This window comes from Sarcophilus harrisii, chromosome 5 (assembly GCF_902635505.1).
Source record: "Sarcophilus harrisii chromosome 5, mSarHar1.11, whole genome shotgun sequence".
In the NCBI taxonomy this organism is placed as follows: domain Eukaryota; kingdom Metazoa; phylum Chordata; class Mammalia; order Dasyuromorphia; family Dasyuridae; genus Sarcophilus; species Sarcophilus harrisii.
This window is the reverse complement of record NC_045430.1, coordinates 81,725,462-81,731,842: the sequence shown is the minus strand read 5'-3', so window position 1 is coordinate 81,731,842 and position 6,381 is coordinate 81,725,462. Positions and strand designations below refer to the sequence as shown.

The 6,381-nt window shown below is 35.6% G+C and overlaps 1 pseudogene; it reads right to left on the bottom strand.

Moving 5' to 3' along the window:
* Nucleotides 1–5,089: 5,089 nt before the first annotated feature.
* Nucleotides 5,090–5,610, bottom strand: LOC100930802 (annotated as a pseudogene).
* Nucleotides 5,611–6,381: the final 771 nt, after the last annotated feature.

The following is a 6,381-nucleotide window of genomic DNA, read 5'->3' as shown; positions in this document are numbered from 1 at the left end:
CTTTCGTATATTGATTTAAGTCAAACAGGCAGACTCAGAGAAAGAAGAGGAAGGCTTCTATTCACTCTAATCCAAGAGAAAAATGAAAAATAGACCTCTTTCTGTTTGAGGGAAAAAGGAGATTTTATACTTTATGAAAGGTGGATGTTTTATATCTTCCTTGTGTGGAAAAGGTGAAAAAAGTCTTAAGGTTGGAGCTCCAGGAGGGATAGCTTTGCTTAAAGCTTGCTAATCCTTAGCTGGTTCAATAATTTAACAATTCTGTTATTGCATTTACGTGTCTAGCTGTTTCATTGAAGAGTTAGATATTTGATGTTATAACATAGTTTGAGGCGTTGCTTACTTATAAAAATATGGGAGAAGAGATTCCCACATGCAAAGAATAATGTAGTTCATAACATATAAAGAAAAAAAGAAGTACAGCATTTTACCAGGGAAGTAGGTACACATTAGCAGATTTTAATTGGAAGATGTCTAGATATAAGTATCTTTAAAACAGATCCCCATTTCCCCCTTTCCCAAACCTCATTTTACTTTTGCCTTCAGGATTTAGCATTATTCTATTTAGAGTAAGTTTACGCTTATGTCATTGTTACTGGGTTCCTGGGGTTGTACAAAACTATCCTTGATTCTGTCAGACCTCATGTATTGAAATCAATGATATGATGAGGTTGCCCTCTTATTTGCTATTGAGTGGGAAGAGTTGATGGCTCCTTAAATATTTATACAGTATAGAAAGAAGTCAATAATTGAAAAAGTAGAATAAGCTTCTACAAAAAGGTGCAACCTTCTCACCAAAGGGAAAGGAAATCAGCTTAACAGAAATGTGAACCAGCGTACCTTTAATAGGCAAGGGAGGAAAATGCAATTCCTGCCTAATATGCTACCATTTCACAAATATATATTCATTGGTTCTAGGCCAGGGGAGAATCAGCCTCTATTTTTTAACATCCAACATGAGTTAGGTCCTGGTGAAGGATGTGGGAAATGTTAATCAGCAACCATAGCTTAGGATTCCAACTCAATATTCCTATCCATATGATGGTTGGTAGGAAGAATGACTGCATATCCTAATTTGTAGCTTCTTCTTTCAGAAGGCCCACATAAGACAAACTCAGAAATCTATGATCAAATATGTCAACAACTGGTAAATTATAGAATATCCAAGTCTCATCTTCACAGTAATATAGACAATGCATTGCTAATGCTAGAAGAACTCATGCATTCTCCCTAAAATCATTTTTTCATTACTTGGACCTCTTGGTACACTAGTGACAGCATTCTTAAAGGGAAGGTACTATACCTAAATTGCAATATTACTTACTTATTTATTTGTTTCTTATTTTTGCAAGGCAATTGGGGTTAAGTGACTTAGCTAGGTTCATTCATATGAGAAGTGTTAAATGTCTGAGTTCAGATTTAAACTCAGTTCCTCTTCATTCCAGGGCTGCTGCACTATCTACTATTCCATCTAGCTGCTCCTAATATATATATATATATATTTTATTTAATAGCCTTTTATTTACAGGTTATATGTATGGGTAACTTTACAGCATTGACAATTCCCAAACCTCTTGTTCCAATTTTTCCCCTCCTTCCACCCCACCCCTTCCCCCAGATGGCAGGATGACCAGTAGATGTTAAATATATTAAAATGTAAATTAGATACACAATAAGTATACGTGACCAAACCGTTATTTTGATGTACAAAAAGAATCGGACTCTGAAATATTGTACAATTAGCCTGTGAAGGAAATCCAAAATGCAGGTGGGCAAAAATATAGCTCCTAATATTTCTTTTCTTTCCTTCTTTCCTTTCTTTCTTTCTTTTCTTCCTTTTTTCTTTCTTTTCTTTTTTTATTTTATTTTATTTTTTTGCTGAAGCAATTGGAGTTAAGTGACTTGCCCAGGGTCACATAGGTAGGAAGTGTTAAGTGTCTGAGGTCATATTTGAACTCAGGTTCTTCTGACTTCTGAGCTGGTGCTCTTTCCATTGTGCCACCTACCTGCCCCTCTAATATTCCTTTTTTTTTTAAATGTGAAACCTATAAAACAAAAGTCAGGAGATGATTCTTTACAACATTTGCGCTTAAGGAAGCTCCAAAAAACATATTCTTAGGCATAATTGCAAATACTGCATAAGTACCATTGTTCTTCATCTTTTTCTAATAACAACATACATATAAATCAATGTCATTAGTTCATGCTCTTTAACCAGAGCTAACATATAGTATAGTGGAATGTGAGTGTCAGATTTGGAGTCAGAAAACGTTAGGGACGCGTTTTTGTTTTTGATACTAGCTCTGTGTTTTTGGTCGTTGAGCTCAAATTCATTATATCTTGCATGAGGACAATAGGATTTATATCAAAAAATTGTTGCAATAATTAAATGAGATACTATATGTGAAATAATTTATCAGTGTTCATAAGATTATAGATTTAGAGTTAGAAGAAATTCAGAGACCATTGAGTCCATGCTTCTTGTTTCATACATGAGGAAACTGAGATTGAGAGAGGTCAGTATTCACCCAGATCTTAGAGCTAGTAGGCATTCAAGGTAGGTTTTGAACACAAGCCTTTCCAACTTCATAATCTAACTTTCCAATTAGGGGATAGCTCAATGTGTCACATAGCTTCTTGAAGCCCTATTAGGAATAATAATAACAACTAAGATCTGCAAAACAAATACTTTCTTTTTTGATTCTTTTAACAATCCTATCAGATAGGTCTTTTACTATCCCTATATTACAAATGAGAAAGCTGAAGTTAAGAGATAATAAATGATTTGCCCAGGATCACATAGCTAGTAAATTTCTGAGGCAAGATTGAACATAGAATTCTCTTATTCCAATCTAACACTCTATCTATATAATAAATAGGAGTATTAATTAATTATTATAATAAAATTATTATCAACTAAGTATTACTAAATAGCACTGCATTGTCACCATTGGAAGCTTTGTCAGTGAAAATAAAGGTTGAAACTGTTTTGTCTTAAAAATATGTCATGACAAAACTTAAAGGTTTTTGTTTGGGAGATGCAATGATAAAAGAACATTGAACCCTAACTACAAAGGGGTTGTAATTACAAAATGCTTTGGAAGGAGTAGAATATACCCTTTTAAAATTACATCATCAAAAATGTATTTTTAAAGTTTATCCTATTCCCATACTCTTGAAGAGGTGGGGCATTTACTTAATAAGCTTGAACTGAACAATGGATGATACAAAATGCATATAAAATTAAATCAAACAGGTACATTAATCACTGACAATAAAACAAATGGCTCAAAGGGCCCAGACATTTATTTAAATGACCCATGAGAGTAGAAAGGATAATAGTAGAAGATTAAAAAAAAATGGGGAAAAGTATATTGGTTTTTCTTTAACAGGATTCCTCAAGGGGGTGATGAAACAATAGAAAATGTCCCAACCTATTTGGTCTTTTTGGCAGAGACTGGAAAATGGAATGGCTATCTGTTTAAGGACCTAATTGTAAATCCATTTGTTTTAGATGGCTAATCTGTTTTTATTGTGTCAATACAGATGACTTAGATAACTAGTGGCCCTCTGGCTCTGAACTGATCAGATGGCACATTCAAAGTTGGATGGAGGCCAGTCTCTGGCTGGTGTAGAGGCATTAGAAAAATGTGATGATCTAAGTGGGTGATAAATAAAATATGCCTCCCCAATTCAAGTTTAGTTTAATGACTGAAGTAGAAGGCAAGTTGTTTCAAGCTTAGGATGCACACAAGCTCCAGGATTCTGAGGGTCGACACAGACTCCAAACACAAGTTTTTCTCAGTCTGGATTCCTCATTCAAAGAGAAGCAGCTTAGAGTGGTTTATCAAAGAGGCTCATAATCCTCCCTGCATGTCTAAGAATTCTTAGGCAAAAAATAATGTGGCTTTGATCATTTAAACCCAAGTGAGCCACAAATGAATCATAAATTGGGGGATTTATTTTCTCCAAAAGATATGACAGATTCCAAAATTAAAATTTTATAAAATATTTGGCAAGAGCCTTCTTTACTTTGGGATTTCCAATTCAATGAATCAGGCTTCCAATCTTTCAGGATTGTTTTTTTGTTTTGTTCTTCAGTCTCTCTCATCTGATGCCTCCCCTAGAAAATTCTAAGATCAAATGCAACTTTCTTAATTTCTTTAAGATTTTTCACAATCTGTCTTTTATGTCCCTTTCAGCTTTATTGTATAGTGTTCAACTTTAGACACTCTATATTCCATCTAATTAAACTACTGGTTGGTCCCTAAATTTGATGTCATAAAACATTCTCCATATTTTATTTCTATGACGAGGTCCTGGCTAACTGGGGTTAGCAGAGAAAACCTAAAGTACTGATAAAATTACTCCCTGAGGCAAGTAGAACAGGATGCTGAAGGGGATCAGTTGACAGTCCCATCCCTTGTGGAAGTTGTGGATAGGCTCACCTTTCTATGTCCAGTCAGAAATCCAAGATATGTCAAAACCTTGAGGTTGAATTCTCCCTGTAAATCTGTCCATGGCTCATATTATTTTTCCTGAACTCTTTTTGGGTTAAGCCTACCATAGCATTCTGCCTCTTGGTGTCTTTCTCCTCATCTCTTTCCACAATTCATAGTGTCTTTCTTCTCATACCCCTACCATGGCTCATGGTGACTTTCTCCTTCTTATGACTAGCTAATTCTTTTAGGGTGCTAAATCCCTCTATGGATTTAGCTTACCAGTCATGGAATACTCCCATCTCATGGCATATTCCTTTAATGGATTATTGCAAATTCCTTTCTTTGGTAACCCTATTGCTCCCCCTAATCTATTTCATATTTACCACTCCTGGTGCCTATTTTACCTTTCCATTCTTTCTTTAACAATTTCTCATAAATTGTCAAGGAGAATGGCCATTGTGAATTCTTCACATGATCAAACTCCAACATTTGGTGTCAAACCCCAAAATTAATGCTCTACAATAATCTTATCTTTTGGTGCCATGTTTCAAAATGTTATCTACATCTCAGAATCTTTGAATTCCTACAAAATTCATTTTAAATACTATGTCTTCTTTTTTTCCAATTGGAAAATTCATTTAAAAAGATCAAATAAAACATGTGTCTCCTTGACTCTGTGTAGTGAAGTGTAGTTTGTGCTGGCAACCCAAGGCTCTGTGGAGAAAGGGCAACTTGATTTTGGAGTGATGAAACTGACTACAGGCCAGTGGCATTTGCTGGCAGAAATTTTTTTTCCAGTTTCATGATCTGGATGGAGTGGGCCCTGGCAAGGTGTTGGGCATCCATATCTCAGTAGCACTGAGTAATGGCACCAGTAGTGGTCAGATCCCTGTACTCCTTGTACTTTCTGTGGATCCCACTCCTAGAATTGTAGAGCATGCATATGTCAAAGTTTTTTACCCTAAGAGGAGACTTTTCAAAGACATAATTTGTCCAGAAAACTTCACTTTTTTTCAGCTGGGAAACAAAGTACTGGAACTGGGACTTGGCTAAAACATGATTAGGCACAAAGATGCACATACAATAAAGAGGTGGCTCTGGATTCTTGGGAATAAGCAGGCAACTGTTCAACTACCTCATATTCTCTCAGAGTGCCTGAAGCCTTCATGGTGCTGCTACTTCACTTCCCAACAATCCTCAAAAGGAAACAAATACTATCTCTACTAAACAATTAACTGAGGACTCTCCCTGCTCCCTTTCCTGCAATGACTGTATAGTCCACATATTGTTGTTGTTCAGTCATTTTACTCTTCATTACCTCACTTGGGGTTTTCTTAGTGAAGATACTGGAGTGGATTGCCATTTCTTTCTTCAGCTCATTTACAGGTGAGAGGCAAACAGTTATATCACTTATCCAGAGTAGTATGTGTCTGAGACTGCATTTGAGCTCAGGAAGTTGAGTCTCTCTCTGACTGCAGACCTAATATTCTTATCTATTGTACCACCTTGCTGCCCAAGGCTTACAGAAAAGCCAACTGTACTTTATCATTTGGGGTGCTTTGTTCCACTGATCCTTGAGGATGATTTTTATGGTATCTCCCTTCAATAAAGCTGACTTGCTTTATTTTCTACCTCAGCAAATCATTTAACTCTATTTGTCTTAGAATCCTCATCTGTAAAATAAGCTGGAGAAAGAAATGGCAAACCACTTCAGTATCTTTGTTAAGAAAACTCCAAATGGGGTCATGAAGAGTTACACATGACAAAAAAATGACTGAACAACAATATATATGTACATAATTATTTCTAAACATATATGTTTATGTAAATATGTCTCTATGCATGCATATCCTTGTTTTAGTCAAATAACAAAAGAAGATTATTGAATGTGAACCTTTTTAATCCTGGGGAAGGAGGTATGTTGAATTCAGGACTATAT